This window comes from Ictidomys tridecemlineatus, chromosome 5, assembly GCF_052094955.1.
Source record: "Ictidomys tridecemlineatus isolate mIctTri1 chromosome 5, mIctTri1.hap1, whole genome shotgun sequence".
Taxonomy (NCBI): Eukaryota; Metazoa; Chordata; class Mammalia; order Rodentia; family Sciuridae; genus Ictidomys; species Ictidomys tridecemlineatus.
This window is the reverse complement of record NC_135481.1, coordinates 1,384,576-1,404,112: the sequence shown is the minus strand read 5'-3', so window position 1 is coordinate 1,404,112 and position 19,537 is coordinate 1,384,576. Positions and strand designations below refer to the sequence as shown.

The 19,537-nt window shown below is 33.2% G+C and overlaps 1 protein-coding gene and 1 long non-coding RNA gene across 7 annotated transcripts in view; one reads left to right on the top strand and one right to left on the bottom strand.

The window, feature by feature from the left end:
* The window catches only part of LOC110597028 (uncharacterized), a 251,601-nt gene extending 235,806 nt beyond the window's left edge, over window positions 1-15,795 (bottom strand). For 2 of the 6 annotated variants that reach the window (XR_013438619.1, XM_078049094.1), the window contains exons 1-6: window positions 15,674-15,792; window positions 10,676-10,781; window positions 8,306-8,363; window positions 5,069-5,208; window positions 1,144-1,190; window positions 830-918 (exon numbers count right to left, since the gene is read on the bottom strand). The gene's annotated coding sequence lies outside the window, so the exon portion shown is untranslated. Of the gene's footprint in view, window positions 1-829; window positions 919-1,143; window positions 1,191-5,068; window positions 5,209-8,305; window positions 8,364-10,675; window positions 10,782-15,673 lie in introns of all 6 variants that reach the window. The other 4 variants (XR_013438620.1, XR_013438622.1, XR_013438621.1 and 1 more) reach the window with 4 other exon arrangements.
* Window positions 15,796-15,802: 7 nt separating this feature from the next.
* On the top strand, window positions 15,803-18,854 carry LOC120886753 (uncharacterized). Its single transcript, XR_005729857.2, has 2 exons — window positions 15,803-15,939; window positions 18,156-18,854. It is a non-coding gene; the product is annotated as an uncharacterized LOC120886753 (long non-coding RNA).
* The last annotated feature ends 683 nt before the right edge of the window (window positions 18,855-19,537 follow it).

Genomic DNA, 19,537 nt, shown 5'->3' with positions numbered 1-19,537 from the left:
ACCACTGCTACTGATAGTACTTTCTCTTCTCAAAGAGGTACTGGGAGTTGAAATGAATACTTCGATTATGTTGATTAGATATGTAGAAGCTAAGAGATATCCCAACCCCAGGTTTATTATAAACGCAGAACTATTCACTAAAAACTCCTAAAATAACAGAGGAAGAGATTGCCATCCCAATATGTGCAAAAACAGAGGACCTCAAAAAATATGATGAGCTAGACATGGTGGTACATGCCTATAATCTCAGAAGCTCAGGAGGCTTAGACAGGAGGATCACAAGTTTTAGGCCAGACTCAGCAACTTAGTGAGGACCTAAGCAACAGGGCCAGTTACCTGTTACCTTCATGAGACTTACCTCACAGGTAAAGACGTACACAGAAGGTAAGTTTAAAAAAGGCAAGCAGGAATAGCTATTCTTACTTCCAAAAAAGCAGGTTTTAGAATGAAATTAATCACAAGAAACAAATGATGTCACCTCACATTGGTAAAAAAGAACACTTAAATAAGTTATAAGAATAGTAAATATTTATGCTCTAAATGCCAGTGAGCCTAATTCCAAATGCAAACCCTTCTCAAAATATTGACTTGTAATATAATACACTAATATAATACTACTTGGAAATTTCAACAAAGCAAAACTGTCTACATTCTTTTATAAATGGTATTAATCTCAGTAATGCACTTTTCTTTCAATATGCAAAAACAATTAATGCAATGTGCTATATTAGTAGCATAAAACACAAAGCCACATGAATCTCAAAAGATGCTAAATAAGTACTTAACCTATAATTCAAAACCCATTCAAGCAAGGTGTGAGAGAACATACCTGTAATTACAGTAACTCAGGAGGCTGAAGCAGAAGGATCACAATTTTGATGCCAGACTCAGCAACTCAGTGAGATTCTCAGCAAGGCCCTGTCTCAAAACAAAAAGTTAAATATACAATGTAGCTCAGAGGTAAAGTGTCCCTGGGTTCAATCCCCAGAAAAGCAAAAAAACAAAGCATTCATGATAAAATCTTGCAATATATTAGTCATAAAATATCTCCAACAAAACAAGGATCCATGAAAAATTGAGTTTTCCTGAAAGGCTGAGTAATTTCCCCAAGTTTAGACACAAAACAAGGATGTCCACTCTTACCACTTCTACTCAAAATTGTGCCAGAGGTAGTGATCACAGCAATTTGGCTAGGAAAAAAAAATTGGACATTCAATTTAGAAACAATGCCATATTATTCTCTGTTTATAAATTACATAAATCTTGTATACAGAAACAACTAGTTATTCTAATTTATTAGACATTGCATTAAAGATCACTAAGGTTGCCTAATTTCAACCTAGAAAGATCAATATCATTTCTATGTACTATCAATTAATATCTAAAATGAAACTCAGAATTCCACTTAACATATCAACATATTTATGAATAAATTTAACAAGGAAAGTGTAAGATGTGTACACTGAATATTAGACTTATTAAATGAAATTAGTAAAATCTTACACAAATGGACTATATGATACTAATCGCTTAGAAAGCTTGATAACATGATAATACTTTTCAAGTTAATGTATAGACTATTATGTACCATAATACAATCCTTGGTGACATTTACTTGCCCAAGTTGATTCTAAAATTCATACATATATGCAATATATCCATAAGCCAAAACAATTTTGAGAGAGAATAAGATAGTTGGCATAGTATATTTATACTTCCTAATTTCAAAATTCAATAGTGGTACTAATCACAATTTGTTGTACAAGAATAAGGAGAGACATATAAATCAATGGAATATAATAGAGTGTTCCAAAAGTAACTTTTAAATTTATGGTAAACTGAATTTATAAGGTTTTCAAGATAATTCAGTGTGGAGAATATTTTTCAATAAACACTACTGAGACAATTGTATGTTCCCATGGAATTTGGCCTTTTATCTCATATCATCTACAGAGTTGACTAAAAACTAATCATATATCTAAATTTAAGTGTTAAATAGGCCAAACCCATACATGAGAACACAAGAATACATCTTAACAGGACCAGGTAACCCAATGTGTTCTAATGTATGACTCTGAACACAAAAGTAAGATAAGAAAAAAAATCATATGTCTATTAAACTTCACCAGAATTAAGATATTTGTGATTTAAAGAACACCATGAAAAATAAAAGGACACCTGAATGGAGAAATGTTTTCAAGTCGTAAGTCATAGGGTTGATTGGTATAAACATATAACATTATCTAAAAACTAAAAAAATACCAATTAAAGTCAGAAAAATTATCTGAATACATATTTTTCAAAGAAGAAATGACTGCCATTTTCATTAGAGAAATATAAATTAAAATAATGAAACACATTTTAAAATCTAAAATATATTTCTAAATTAAAAAAAACAGATCGAAGAGGCAAAATACTGTGTAATTCTATGATATTCTAAAAAGGGCAAAATTAAAGACACAGTAAAGAGATCAGCAATTTGTAAGGGATTAGGAGAAACAAAGATCAATAGGTTAAGTTCAGGGGAATACTTTATAGTGGTGAAATTTTTCAATTCTTCTCTAAGATATATATATATATATATATATATATATATATATATATCATATACATAATACTGATTTTTTGGTCATTTGTGACTTATAATTACACATAATAGTGGGGTTCATTTTGACATTCATAAACGAACATATTTTGCTCCATTTCCATCCCTAGTACTTTCCCTTTCCTTTCTCCCCTTCTGCTCATCAACTAGTCTTTTTTCTTTTTATTTATTGTTTTTATAAAAGTGAAAGGAAAAACCATGGAAAGAAATTAAACAAATTATGTTTTGAGTATGATTGCAACAAATTCTACTTTTATGTATAATAATAATATATCAATTAAAAACAGAATTTATCAGGTGTAGTGGTCCATGCCTATAACTTCAGTACCCAGTGAAATGTTTTGAAGTTGTCTTCCAAAAGCTCATTTGTGAGACAATACAAAAATATTGAGAGGTGAAATGATTGGGTTATGAGAGTCTTAACCCAATTAGTGAAATAATCCCCTAATGGGGATTAACTGAGTTTAACTGAATATGGGTAGGGTGTGGCTGGATTAGGTAGGCATTGGGGATGTGCCTTTGGGGTATATATTTTGTATCTAGCAAGTAGAGTCTTTGCTTCCTGATCACCATGTGATCCACTTCCTTCTACCATAATCTTCCACCATGATGTTCTGCCTAACCTCAAGCCTAGAGGAATGGAGCTAGCTGTCTATGGACTGAGACCTCTAAAACTGTGAGCCCCCAAATAAGCTTTTCTTTTTCTAAAATTGCTCTACTCATGTATTTTAGTCACAACAACAAAAAAGGTGATTTAAACACTCAGTTACTTGGAATAGAAATTTTTTAAAAAGGATGGGAGGTAGCTCAGTGGCAGAACACAAGGCCCTGGGTTCAATCCACAGTACTCATAACAAAACTATGAAAAACAAAAATCTCCAGATATTTATTAAACATAGATTTTACTTATACATATGTAAATTACAAACCTTATTTAGTAGTTTAGGGGATCTCAGAGATAAAAGCAGAGAGAATATAGTTTTAATTCAAGCATATAAAACAATCTCACTTGAAAGTTGGGGAAAAAGAAGACTGACCTAAGTAACATAGAAAATAAGTGGATCCAGGTGTGGTGGCACATGCCGGTAATCCTAGCACCTCAGAGACTGAGGTAGAAGGTTACAAATTTGAGGCCAGCCTCAGAAACTTAGTAAGGCCCTATGCAATAGACAGAGCAGATAGTCCTCCCTGATGTGGGAGTCTTTATGTATTTAGCACATGTTCAGCCTGTGTCCAACTCCTAGATCACAACATGGTAGTTGGGGACACTGTGTTCTATGTTTTGCTTTTTTTTTTCCTACCAGGGTTTCTCCACTTATGCACAAAATATGTGTAGCACATATCTGCCCTCTCCTTTCAGATATGTGGTGATTTAAAGTTAATTTTGAGGTTGGTATAAGTAGGGGTTGATCTAAATCACCATACTATCACATCTACTAATTAATGTTAACTATTTATGTATGTAGCGCGTACATACACATACATACATACGTACACACATATACATTTTTCCTGCTCACCTGCTATCATGGCAATACTTTTCCTGTGCTTTGTGTTCGACAATGGGTAATATGATTACAGGATATATTTATCAACAATATGGCCCCCCAAAATACCTTCCTTGGGTTACTAGAAAAATTTAATTTTCAGAGGGTTTTTCTCAAAGCATTAAATGTCAGATAATCTTTTTAAAACAGAAAATGGGAATTCTGTTCTCCAAGAACACACTTCTGAATGCAGAGATGATTTGTTTCCTGACACTGATGTTTCTCAACAGTGGCTTTTAATACACTGAAATCACATCTTCAAAAAAAATTAGTGGGATGTTACAGATATATTTACTGACAATATGTAAAAACAGGGTTTTCAGGGTATGTGAGGCATAGGAACTCATCTTTGAAGAAGTATTACTGATGTTAAAACCAGTCACTTGGTAATGAGGAGCCAGTGAGGAAGAAGGGAAAAGAGTCCCCAGAGCTTGATGAAGTGTCTTCCTGAAGGACTTGTATTTGGAGCAGATGATAATAAGGGAAGGTGCTTTGGTATTCTCTCCCTAAGTATCCATTTAGCGCCTGAACCTAATGTTTTTGGTTTATTTCTATTTTAGGGTGGCTTTCTTTTTTCCATCAAAATAATAATATAAAATATTCTCAAATATTTTTAGATTTACAGTAAGTCTCAAGAATTTTTATAGTTTCATATACCTATCAGCTTCGTATACTATTAACATGTTTCATAATGATAGTGTATTTGTGAAAACTTGGAAGTTAATACTTGTTCAAAACTATTAATGGAACTATAGACACTCTTTGTATTTTACCAGGACTTCCACTTAAAGTCATATTCTCATTTCACTATCTATCCAGAATACCTCATTAGAGTTAACTGAAAACTGTACCACTTACTCATTGCTGCATATTGTCACATAGCTTAGGGGCTCGAAGCCTCACAGACATTACCCACAGTTCCTCATGTCAAGAATCCAGATGTAGATAATGGCAGAGACCAAGTCTTCCTGATATCTCAGTGGGAAGAATCCCGTTCCAAGATTACATGATTGTTTTTAGGAGACAATGCTGCACCAGTTGTGAAGACTTCACAGCCTTTAAAGAATTAATAATAACCCATTATATAGTCTTCAAAGAACTGGACCCTGAACAATGGAAAAAACACTTCTTGAAACATTCTATGAGGCCAATTTACCCTGATATCACAAATAGTAAGAGTTTACCAAAAAATGATGTTATAGATCAATATGCTTTATAAACATAAGAGGGAAAGTCCTTAAATAAATACCACCAAAACAAATAAGCACATGTAAACTATTATTAATTATGATAAAATGTAATTATCTCAGTAGTGAAAGTTTGGCTCAACATAGAAAATAATTTAATACAAAATATTAATAGGACAAAGGAAAAAAAAACAAATGACCATCTGTAGAAATACACAATAATTATTTTGACAAAAACCAAAATACATTCATGTTATTAACACCCAATAAACTAGGCATAGAAGAGAAATTTCTTCACCTAAAAAGGCAATCTATGAAAAGCTCATATAATAGAGCATCATGAAAGTCTCAGTAATTTCCCTTAGATTATGTATGATAAGAATGTGCACTCTTGCCATTTCTCTTCAACATTAATTTACTGGATGATGTAGCCATTGCAGTCAGTTTAGAAAAATAAATGTTATGGTTTGGATACCTAACATCTCCTGAAAAGCTCATATGTTAGGCAATCCAGAAATGTTTAGTTGTGACATGATTAGATTATGAGAGCGGTAACCTCATCAGTGGATTAATCTGTTTGATAGATTAGTAACTTAAATAAACTATTGGGTGGTAACTATATAGATGGAGTATGGCCTCTAACTATGTCTTATTTCTGGTCTCCCCCCCCCCCCGCTCTCTCCTTCTTGGACGTCATTAATTCTGTTTCTTGGACATCCTTAGCTGAGTAGCTTTCCTCTGTGATATCCTTCTACCATGATGCTATACCTCACCTCAGGCCTAGAGCAATGAAGTTGGCTAACTATAGACTGAGACATCTGAAACCTTGAGCTCCCCCAAATCCTTTCCTCCTATAAGTTGTGCCCGTGAGGTACTGTGGATATAGTGACAAAAATCTAACACAATAAAATATGAGACATACAGTTTAGAAAGGAAAAAGTGAAACTACCTAAATTTGCAAATGGCATGCGTATATAAAATCCTAAGTTATCACTAAATAAGATTAGAATATAAAAACAAGCTCAGTAAATTATTCAGTATAAATATGGTCAGTACAAAATTAATTGCATTTCTATATAATAGCTATTAATTAATCTAACAATGAAGGCTAACTCATATATGGAAGTAAAAAAGTTGATCACATAAAAATAGAATGTAAAATGATGGTCTCTAGAGGTTAGGAATTGTAGCAGGTTGCAGAGACAGAGAAGGGTTGTTTAACAATTACCAAAATACTCCTTAGATAGGAGTAATAAGTTCTACTCATCTATAGCACAGTAGGGGGACTATAATTTATGACAATTCAATATCTCAAAAAAAGTAAAAGAGGGCTGTTGGATGGTCTCCAACACTAAGAAATATTAATTACACTGATTTGATCATTACATGTTTTATACATGATCAAATTATCTCATCAAACCCATAAATATGTACAATTAATATGCGATAATTAAAAATTAAAAACAGCAAATAATTTCATTACTAATATTATAAAAGGAATACATACTTAGGCATACATTCAACAAAGTATGTATGAGGTATGTTCACTGAAAACTGCAAAAACCTATTAAAGAAATTAAGTAAATCCAACACAAATATTAACAAAATTCATTATCATCACTCAGTAGGTTTAATATTGTTATGATGGCAATACTTTCCAAATGGATCTATAGATTCAATATCATTCTTATGAAAATTCTTGCTTCTTTAAAAAGTTTTTCAGTAGTTGACAAAATTATTCTGAAAGTCTCATGGAAATAACTTTCTCTAGAACTATCATACCATCTTAGAACAAAATTGGAGTACTTAATTTGTTAAATATCCTAATATCTGAACTTACTATAGTCTTACACTAAACAGACATTACAGTATTGGTATAGCAAATAATATTTCAATGAAATCAAGTTGAGTGTCCAAAAAGTATTCCCTACATTTCTAGTGAACCAATTTAATAAGATTGCTTAGAAAATTCAATATGAAAAATTACTTTTTTCAACAAATGTTGCCTAGACATGCTATTATTAACATACATGTTATACTCTTTGCTTACTCTGTATATATATTGAACTTTTAACAGGTAATAAACTTAAAAGCAATACCTTAAATAAATGGAGAAGATGACTGAAAGGAGCTTGGCAGTGATTCCTGGTCTCCTCACAACACAAAAAGGAGGCAGTAAAGGAAAAGCAAAATTGAAAGGTGGTGTGACAGATACCAGACTTGATTATAAAATGAAGATATAAGAACAATGATGAAAAACCAAAGCCTATGGAAAGGGTTGATTTTACTATACTTTGTACCTTTCTAAACTCTGTAGGAATATAGCTACACCACTTAACTGCTAGTATAAATTATACATTACTATGCCACTTAACTGCTGACTAAACTAAAATCTTATTGATTTAATTCTTAGAACTTTAGCTGTTAGGGAGATGAACTCAAGTCATCTTGAGTTATTGCTCCCTATGGTGAAGGCCATTTCACAGTGACACAGGTGTTTAATGTCTTTGTTCTACACCTGGGAACTACTTATCGTAAATTCCCTGTGCATGGTCTTTGGTCATGTAGACCAAGAACCCAAGCCCACCAATGTTGTAATGGTTAAGAAATGATGTCAAATTTCCTATAAAAGCCCCATGTTACCTCAGCTCAGGGCCCAGATCTTTAGAGCACCACCTCATCTGGGTCTGCCAGTATAAAAAACCCGGATTCTCCAACCCTCTGAGTGATGCTTGGTCTCTTGTTAAGTGTAACTGCCATACCATTTTCCAGAGGTCCCAGTGGGATTCCAACTATTCAGGTCCTTGGAACTGCCATTTGATTTGATGGCAGAGAGGGAGCGCCAGAACTGACAGAAGAGTGCACACCACCTGAAGACTTTTCTGGGTTCCTTTAGGCTGATGCTCCAGTTCCCCCAGAATGGCTGAACCCCAACTAGAACTCAGAGGAAGGACAGACCAACTCACCAGGATCCACTGACCACAGGAAAAGGTAGGTTCCAGGACCCAAGTCAGGTGTATCCCTCTGGATAGAAAGAGAGTCTTATCACCTCTCAGAGCATCATAAGTATGCTCCATGACAATTTGGAGTGGAAACTGCAGCTGCACAGGAAAGGAAGGGGCTAAGGTAGTAGCTTAGTAAGCTCCAAGGCAGTTCAGAGCGGAAACTACAGCTCTAAACGGGAAGGTGGGGGGCATGGAACACACAGCTTGAATATAGGCTGAGCTCCCAGGAAAGAGGAGAAGCAAGAAAAGCAATGTTAAACTTCTTGCAAGTTTTATTTTTCTTAAAAACCCTTTTTCTAAGGACTTCACATGTTTAAATATCCGGGCTGACTCTATAATCGGATCCAACTGTGGTCTGATAAAGTTATTTTATGCATGCCCCTTCTAGAGTAATAATAACCATGTTAACTTTTTGTCTTCATCTTTTTCTGAGCTCAATTTTTTATGATAAATTCACCTTTTCTCCTGAACCAATTAGTCCTATTTTGTCTATTTATTGCTCTCTGTTTTTCTTTCTGCTGTTTTTATTCAGAGGCCAGCTGTTCAAGCTCTCAAATACACTAGAAAAAGAAGTCATCTTCTCCTTTGAAGAGTCCTAGGCAGGAAAATAAACAGTAGTGATGGTGGCAGTAAATCTGCCTCCTCAAGGAGGCAAGGCCAGCTGAACCTTTGACTTCAACATCCACCATGACTAACAAAACTTCATTCCCAATGTTTCAAACTTCACAAGGTTCTATTTTAATTTCTAAAGGGCTAAATCTGACAGTCTATTTATTATAATAAATCCTTATAACTCTTTTTTATCCCACCTGTGGAAGTCATACAGGCAAAAAGCAATAAAGTCTTTGTTTTCTGCCGATTTTCATGTACATGTGAGCACACTGGTATATTGTATCTGTGTCTACATGTGTGCTTGAAAAACACCAAAAATTGACATTTGAGAGCAGTCATAAGGGGCTGGGGTTGTGGCTCAGGGGTAGAGAGCTCACTTTGCATGTGCCAGGCCCTGGGTTCGATCCTCAGCACCATATAAATATAAATAAACGAAACAGAGGTACTGTGTCCAACTACAACTAAAAAATAAATATTTTAAAAAAATAAAGAGTGCTCATAAAATTAAAAGAATGGATACAAATACCTTTCATTTCACATAAATTAAAGTGATTAAAGAGATAAAAATTTAAAAATGTTGTTGAATTTACTAATCCACACATTTTTTCCTAGGTGATCAGCTAATGAAGGGTGTTGTTTTCTATAAAATGTTTAATGTCAATTGCTTCTGGGATTTTTCTTCAACATAAAATTGGCTTAAAATGGTAACTAAACTTGGTTTTCATGAGTAACCTAAGTTAAAATTGCACAAATTAGAATAAGTGGAGTGCCTGGTATATGGCTTAGTGGTAAAGCATGTCCTGAGTTAGATCCAGAATATCACCAAAAAAAGAAAAAAAGATTTTAAAGTCAGTGAGAACAGGCCATCCATTGAAGGATACTATATCTAAGTGGTATAATGGAGGATGACACGACTGTTTTCTTTAACTGTATTTTTCAATCTTTACATAATGATCATATGTTTGTAACATTTTGGACATTTTTAAATTGCATATATAGCACCAAAAAAGCTAAAGACAAGTATTAAGTAATAAATTCATAAAAATTATTCTAAAACAATGGGAAAATCAGATTTAACACAAAAAGGATACACATTTGTAATTTTTAAAACATTGTTGATCACTGGAAAGTTTAAGATTGCTTTGTTTCTGGGTCTACACTAAAAGCAAGATGATTAAAATTCTACTTTCATGTATTGTTCTATGCAAGGATAAAAGGACAAAAAACTAAAAAGATGATCTTCTTGGTTATTCGGAACCAAGGAGTGTTCAATATTCTGACTTAAACTTTACTCCTCCTAAAGGCCCATACTCCTAGACTTCTGACTTTAGGAATGTGGCCAACAATGATGGTAAGAAGAATCTGAGCCAGCTGCAGTAGCTTATTCCTCTACCTGCCCTGACTTTGCATGTGCAACTTTGTCTGTTTTAAAGGTTCCCATCTGTCAGCCATCTTTTTGATGATCCTCTTGTCTGCCTTCTTTTTATATCTGTTACTAGTTCTTTAACACTTGGACCATACTACATTGATCTTACTGGTAGTCTCTGGGAAAGAAAAATCTTGGCTGAATGGGCCACCCATATGTATGGCCCTGTCTAAGAGAAAGATGTTCCACTATAACAATCTAATCGCACCACTGCCCCAAAGAATATTGACATAAATTTTGGAAGACACTCTGTTTTAAGAAGATGGAATTGAGAGTCTGGAAGAATTAAGTACCAAATTTCACGTCCACTGGTAAGAACAGGAGAGAGGCATCATGCCATTTTCCACACAGGTTGCCATTACTCCACTGAGACATGAGTTGAAGATATCTGGAAGTAGTCTAAAACAAAAGAGCAAAGACACAAGGAGAGGTCATTTAAACAAACTTGACTTTCAACCATTTTATTTAATCCCTGACTGCATAAAGATAGAGGACCTTATAATAAATGACTATTTTGCAACAAGACCAAAGATGAAGAGAAAACTTTTAGGTATCAAGTAAAAATAGGTTATAAGATTAAACCATCTCATTTGGACAACAATCTGTCATTTCTTTGTAATCTACATTTGGCACATGAAGTCATCAAATTATAAAATAATGCAGACAGCAATTTCAATTTATGAGAGCAGAACACAGTTATCATGCAAAGAAAGAGAAACCAGAAAAGCTTATATTTTTTATTTGTTTCTCTAGAAAACCTCCAGTTTACATTGTTGATTATCTTGTCTCCATCCTTCATCATAGAAATGCCACTTCTAAGTACTATGTATAGAATACAAGGTTGCTCTTTACATGTAGTGACATTATTTAATTGGTGCCATGCTCTAATACTAAGGATGAGTGGAACATTTTCAGATTTTATTTTAACTAATATCTGGCCTTAAAATTATCTTTATACAATATTGAATTCCAGAGGCAATAGCTGCAGCCATCTTGGTAAAACAAGTTACCACGATTAATACACAGTCGAACTACATATAAAATATCACTATTAATGAATTAATGTCTCCATCCCACCAGATTAGCTTTTAGAACATGCTATTGACCATTTTATTACCTGCACCCAAGACCCATGCTCTTGAGTCTCAGAGATGCACTTGTAGAAATGTTCCTTCACAGAAGAATGTGCCCCTCTCTACACAGTCATGCTGACATTATTTTATCCACACTGAAGGCTCTAAACAACTCCTAGACACCTTTTGGAGTCCTGAATTGTTTCTAGACTGTTTTGTTTTTGTCTCTCTTGATGGTTTCAGGCGAAGAAATCCCTGTTCAACACCAGTTGAGGAATTCCATCTTCATTAACCAGGACACTCAACATCTATTCATACTTAAACTATGTGGAGGACTGTCAAGGGTTCATCCCTAAATCATGGATCAAGTCAATAATATGAAGATGGATAAGTTGTTTACTAATCAACAAAATGGAAATCTGAAAAAGTCACAAGCATGAAAACTTTCTAAGAATATGATAGAGGATAAAAGACCACAATTCTTCTTCCATAAGTCAGTGTTACAATAATATGTGCTGCCTGAAATACATAAATGTACCCAATTTAAATGTTTTTATTTTGCTGAGAACTGAAAATAATTTCAGGTAATTGCTGATTAAAATGTAGGAAAATACTGCATACATTACAAGTGATTAGAATAAGGAAATATCACATGGATGTTTACAGAAATGAGATGGATGAAATTATGAACTGTAGATAACGTCTGTATCTTGTATGGAGGAATATAATGAGGCTTACATCTGCATAGTAATGAAGTTGCTGGTCTCTGCATTCAGACTGGGAAAATTAGTGTTCTGTCTACACAAAGTAATGACTTTGTAAACATACTAATAGGAAAAATTAAGTCATAAAATGAAAACATTCACATATTTTTTTTAGCATGAGTCTGAGCAAATTTTGCCTTTTTAGCTCCCAGAGTAGTTTGTCTTTTTCCTTAAATGCACTTAACAAATCCAAACTCTATAATAAAATCTCAAAATAATTTAGGCATAGAAGGAACTTTCTTTACCTAAAATGTCACACACAAAAAATCTCATATAAAATCATTTGTTATCTGAAAAAAATCAAAATTTTCCTCAATTTAGAAACAAGTCAAGATTGTCCACTTTTACCATTTTAATATTTACTGGAAGATGATGTCAGGACAATGACACTAGAAAAAAATGAATATAAGACATAAAGATTAGAAAGAATGTCAAACTTTCTTTGCAAATGACATTATTCTATATTTACAATAATAAGGACATTAATGAATGCAATTAGAAGTAAAAATGAGTCTGGTAATGTTTCAGGACAGATAAAAACACATAAACCCATTGCATTTCTATACAGTAGCAACAAATGATCTAAAAAGGAAATCCCAAAACTATTCTTCCTTAAATAGCATTGTAAAAGTAATAAATTTGGGAATAAATTTAATAAAATAAGTATAGTTTATAGACAATGAACTAAACTTATTGAAATTTATTAAATACTAATTATAAATGGAAATATTTGATGTTCATTAATTAGAAGGCATATTATTGTTAAGATAGTAATAACTTCCAAGTGGTTCTATAAATTTAATGCAATCCATATTTAAATCCAAGAGGGCATTCTTTTTTTTTTTACTAAATTGATAATCTGTTTATAAAATTATAATATAAATGTAATATATCCAGACCAGAAAAAATAATCTTGAGAAAGAATAACAAAGTTAGCATGGTAATCTCATAGGTTCTGATTTTAAAAATTACTTTAAAGGCATAGTATTAAAGTCTTATGGGGCTGTTGTAAGGATAGACATTTATACACCTAACACACAAATACTATTGCTAAATAGGAATATTATGTAGAGAAAAAGAAATATATCTTTGTGGCCTTCAGTTAAAAAATATCCTCTAAGATAAACATTAAAACAGTAAATGGACAAGAAACAGGAGAAAAATATAGATATATTGAAATTTATCACAATTAAGGATTATATGATCAAAAAACTTTTATAAAAGACACCTCAAAAGAATAGGAGAAAATCTTTCCAAGTCATATAGCTACCATGGGTCTATTTTCCAGAATCCATAAACATAACTTACAAATCAAAACTAAAAAGGAAAATATCACAATTGAAAAATAAATTATTTGAATAAACTATTTTGCAAAAAGTTATACAATGTGCACACAAAGCCACTAAAAATATTTTGTCTTGGGGAAATGCAAATCTAAATCAATATCAGACTTGCTTTATAAATATGAAAGGCATGTCACTAAATGAAAAAAAAATGAAAGAAAAAAATATTTCATAATTCAATTTATATGACACTTTGGAAAAGTATAGATATAGTAAAAAGATTAGTAATTGGAAAAGAGTAAGATTGAATTTGTGACTACAGGAAATTGCTTTAGGGCAATTAATTCCCTATAGTAACTTAATGATGAATTCATAATTATGATTTTCAAATCCTACTTTAACAAAACATGAACTTCAAATATATAAAAACTAAAAATATGTATGTATCTAACAAGAGAGTGTCAAACTATATGTGGCAGAAACTGATAGAAGAACAAAGAGAAAAAGATGAATGCACTATTATATTTGGAAATACCGACACCCTCTACCAGGAGTGGATAGATCTAGGAGGCATATTTTCAGTAAAGATACATTTGAAACCAATAGTACTATCAATCAGTAGGATATAATTGAAAACCACAAGTATCTTCGACAATCACATACATACTCTACTTACTGTTACATGGAACATCCATCAAGATAGACTACATTCTGATCCAAATAACATATTCAGAAGAATGGAGATCATATCCTGTATGCTCTTAGACCACAATGGACTTAAGTTACAAATCAAAGAGTAAGCAAAAAGATAACTGAAAAATCTCAAAATGCATGAGGATTAAATGATGCATTTTCAAATAACATGTTGATGAAGGAAAACACCTTAAGAGAAAACAAAATTTGAAGTGAATGAAAATAAAACACAAGTCTTCAAAATTTAATACAAAAAAAAAAACAGAACTGGGAGGCTGGGGTTGTGGCTAAGCAGTAGAGCATGTACAAGGTACTGGGTTTGATCCTCAGCACCACATAAAAATAAATAAATAAAATAAAGGAATTGTGTCCAACTACAACTAAAAAGAACATTAAAAAAACAGAACTGGGAAGGAAATGCATGGCGCTGAATGTATATATTAGCAAAGATATAAGAGCTAAGTAAATCATCTAAATTTCAATCTTTGGAATACAGAAAAAGAAGAACAATAAAATTAAATCCAAAATAAATAGAAGATATATTATTTTAAAAATCATAAAAGTAATAATTAAAGCAATTAGAATCGCTGAATGAATATTGATAACTTACTGGTTCCCAGAACATGAAATGTCTAAAATTGTGAGGGTACTCACAATATTCTAAACTATATTCTTGCTCTACATTTTAAATGACAACATAATGATTTTTAGAAATGAGCAAAGGCACACTAACACAGGGAAAGTTTACAACTTTACTAAATTGCATAGTTTAAAACTGCTACAAGAAGGCTGGGGATGGAACTGGGGTTGTAGCTCAGTGATAGAGCACTTGCCTAACTCATGTAAGGCACTGGGTTCAATCCTCAGCACCACATAAAAATAAATAAATAAAATAAAGGTATTGTGTCCGTGTATAACTATTTTTTTTTAAAATGAGAGCTGGGGATGTAGCTCAATGTTAGTGAATGTTAAAGCACTTGCCTAGCATGCATGAGGCCCTGTGTTCAATCCCCAGCACCACAATCTCTCTATATTATATATGTTTAAATATATAATAATAAATAAACCTTAAATTGCATAAGAATAGATTTTAATCTCATCACCACAAGGTATATAAATTGGTGAGGTGCTCTATACAATAATTAGCTTAAATAAAACGTAATGCAATGTATATATATATATATGTCAAAGCATAAATTTTACACCATAAACACAATTATTATTTGTCAACTAAAATTACATAGATAAATTTGGCGAATTATGAATAATTAAGAAATTCAAGTACATAAATACGTACGCAATGTAAGAGACCACGTGACAGAAAGAATGTCTACAAAATAGCAGCAACAGTCTGAGAAACAAGAAAATTAATGAGGTTTGTATATGAACACCGCATTACACATAAGGTCATGCAGATACACACAGGAGAAGATGTGTCTGTCTGCAGGGAAAGCCAGCCAGCAGCCCCTACTCCCTACCTCCAATCCAGCGCCATCATCCTCCGCATCTCAGAGATTCCGGTGGCTCCGCCACCTCCTGAGGCTTTGCTGCCACTCCTCCTTTGCTGGCGGGGTTCCTTTGGCGCGCAGCTGCGGAACTCCTTTAATCCCTTTTCCGGTCTGACTGCTCAAAGCTTCCGATGTGTGGCATGCTGGATGCGGTTGAGTAGGGTCCTGAATTTTCTTATCCACGAATCCCACCTACCTCTTAAGAAGGACCCAAGGTACAAGAACCTGCAGTCCAGGTAGGGACATCCAAGATCGCTGGGACTACTGATTCATGAGCCTAGGATTTCTCTCTGCCCCTCTGTCCCTTTACTCCTGACATAAAAAAGACTATTTTATATGTACATAAATAAACCAGTAAAAATAGAGATCTCAAAAACAGGAACATGTGTGTGTGTGTGTGTGTGTGTGTGTGTGTGTGTGTATACACATATATATATATGCAAATTGATAAAAAGATCAATGAGGTGAGGATGGATTTGTGTGTGTTGTAGGAAGTTGAATATCCATTTGAGAATAAAAATCTAAACTTTACCCTTATATTAAACATGAAATTAATTTCAGACAGATCATACACCTAAATATAGAAAATAATTTAATATAACATTTATTATATATAAAATAACTTCAGGATTAGGGTATTTTTTAAATAGATCTGCAAAGTATTTGCCACTTAGAAAACATACAGCTTGTTTGTGGTGCATTGGAGGCATGAGCTCTACCACTGAGTTACACCCTCAACACCAAATACTCTAATAGTTAAAATATATAGGGACTCAGACAACAGACACAGTCAAGCTCAAGATTCTTTTCTTTCAGATGTTCTCTCAGATACAGAACTGGACCATAAGAGTGGAGATAGTACCTGCATCTTGAGATGCTCTATGAGTAAACTAATAATATATAAAATCTGTAGACTAATCCCCGGTCTGTACTGACCATTAAGCCAGTATCTGCAAATACTAACAGGTTTTCTAATAATTGCGATATGCAAGTTATTTGTTCCAATTTTAAAATTAATCATGTTATAGCTGATGAACACATTGAGACAAGAAAAAACTCATAATTCATAATTTAAGATGTATGAAATTGTACCTATTCACCACCAAGGTCAATTAATTTAACACCAAGTTCTGCTCTCATATACATGAGCCATTTTTCATTGATCGCTGTCTTCTATTCAGGCTGGAATGTGGTGGCAGGGTTTTTGTCTCATGATGTGGTCTGACTCTGGCATCTTTCTGAGAATTCCATTGGTCATGCCAGCCTCAGTGAAGTCTGGTCACAGGTGGTTTAGTGGGTTATGGGAAATCACATCTTCCATATTAGTGAGTAATATGTGGGAACTGGTTGCTCAGCTCTGTTTTTTTTTTTTTCCTGAGACTTCATATTAGTAAAGTTGCCTATCTATCAATACTAAACACTCAGAGTCCACTGAACCTTATTAGCCATTCTGAGATGAGTAACTACTCATTCAATTCTACTTTCTCATTAAGGGCCTGAATATGTACATTTTTTTATATGTCCCCCTATTTTCTTCCTTTTTAAAGCATCTGTGCATGTAAAATAACAATAACAACATAACAAAACTATTCCCTTTAATAAAGCACCCCATTTCCCATTATATTTCCCTATATACTAGTTAATTACAAGCTAATGGGACACTGCCCATCTCAATTTACTCCATTCTTTCTCTGGCTCTCCATTGTGGAATTTCTTTCAAATGAAGTTTCACTAACCCTTACTGACTTCTCATCAGGTTAGTCGCAGAAGGTTGAGGCAGGAGGATCGCAAGTTCAAAGCCAACCTCAGCAATAGTGAGGTGCTATGTAACTCAGTAAGACCCTGTCTCTAAGTAAAATACAAAATGGGGCTGAGGATGTGGCTCAGGGGTCGAGTGATCCTGAGTTCAATCCCCTGTACCAAAACAAAAACAAAAACCACTTGTGTATCACGATTCTAATTTCTTTTCAGTTTTGAGACCCCTTTTCCCACGCTATCAAATCTAAAAATTGGAAAAGTCAGTTTCAAATATTTCCATTGTGCTAGAACAATGCCTAATATCACAGTTCAAATAATAGAAGTACTCCAATCGAAGTTAATACATTAGGATCTGTCATATTCCAAAATCTTCATGCCCTGGACACTGTTGGCCTACCCAGATGAAACTGGTGTATCCATGGGTGAAGAATGCTATTATTATATAAATTGCTTTGAACAAATAATGTCTAATCTGTACCTTTTAAAGGAAAAGATAAAACCTATCATATAAATAGGTTTCAACCATTTTATTGTACTGACCCATTCCCAAGGATGGGAAAGTGATCTAAAAGAGCATGGGGAAAATGTGTTTGATTTGTTCTTTCTGCTTATTCATTCTCATTCTGATCTGCATTCTTTAGCTTTGAAGATCTCTTACTATTCAGATACTAAATTTACTCTTTTTTCTCCACAGGCACCAAGTCAGCTTTAACATGTGAAAATTCTATGGAAATTCCAGAAATAGCATGCAGGAATCAAAAAATACATAACTCCTGTTTATTGACTTTTTTAAGTTATAGGCACTTGCAAAACAGCAGGTACAAGATCATTCTTACATCCATTTTGTTTCTTAAAGGCAGGAGATGTTAAGATGTTAAGGGTGCCCGTCTTGTGCTAGAATGGAATCACCATTCTTATCCTAAAGTACAGAAAGTCCAGACTTAGAGGACTCTGAACATACCTTAAGATTACTCTTATGTTTTAACCCTCCATACATATAAAATGGATTAACATTATGACTGAAGATATTTATTTCAGAAATGCAAATTTGCAACATGTTTTAAAAAATAGAGCATAATATTCTATATTAATAGAGTAAACAACAACCAGATGAACACCTCAAAGATGTACAAAACTACTTAACATAGGCAAAATTCATTTATGATAAAAAGCACTGAAGAAATTAGACATAGAAGAAAAATTTCTTAACCTAAAATTAGAATCCACCAAAAAAAATTCTTATAAAACCACATTAGGGGCTGGGGATGTGGCTCAAGTGGTAACATGCTCACCTGGCATGCACGGGGCGCTGGGTTCGATCCTCAGCACCATATAAAAATAAAGAAAGATGTTGGTGTCCACCGAAAACTGAAAAATAAATATTAAAAAATTCTCTCTCTCTCTCTTTAAAAAAAAAAAAACACATTAGTGTGAATGTCTCAGCAATTTTCCCAAGATTAGAAAATACAAAGATATGCACAGTAACTCCTCTGTTACTTCTATTAGTGTAGGTTGTAATCAGGGCAGTTAGGCAAGAAAATTACATACTTAATATTCACATTGGAAAGGAAGAAGTCAAACTATTTGTCTTCACATTATATGATATTTTATAGAGAGTATTATATAGTCTGCTAAAATAATTCAAAATAAAATCAAGATCAGTCATGTTGCAGTACGTAATATGCAGAAGTCAATTTCACACTATCGATCAGTAATAATAAAACTCAGAAAACTAGATATATTAAAAAATATACTTATGAAGAAATTTAGTAAGTGGAAGCTATATAGACTGAAACCTACAAAATATTTTGAAATTAAATAAATTTAAAATAGGAAAAATTTCCATGTTTGTTGATCAGAAAATTTAAATATTAACATAGTGATACTTTCCAAATTTATATATATAGTTCAATGAAATCTATATAGAAATTATATCTTCCTTTTTAAATTTCATAGTTTTGCAGTAATTGGCAAACTACTTTTAAAATTCATAAGGAAATTGAAATGATCTAAAATAACCAAAACACTCTTAAAAAAGAAGAACAAAGTTGGAGTAGTAGATTCATAATTTATGAT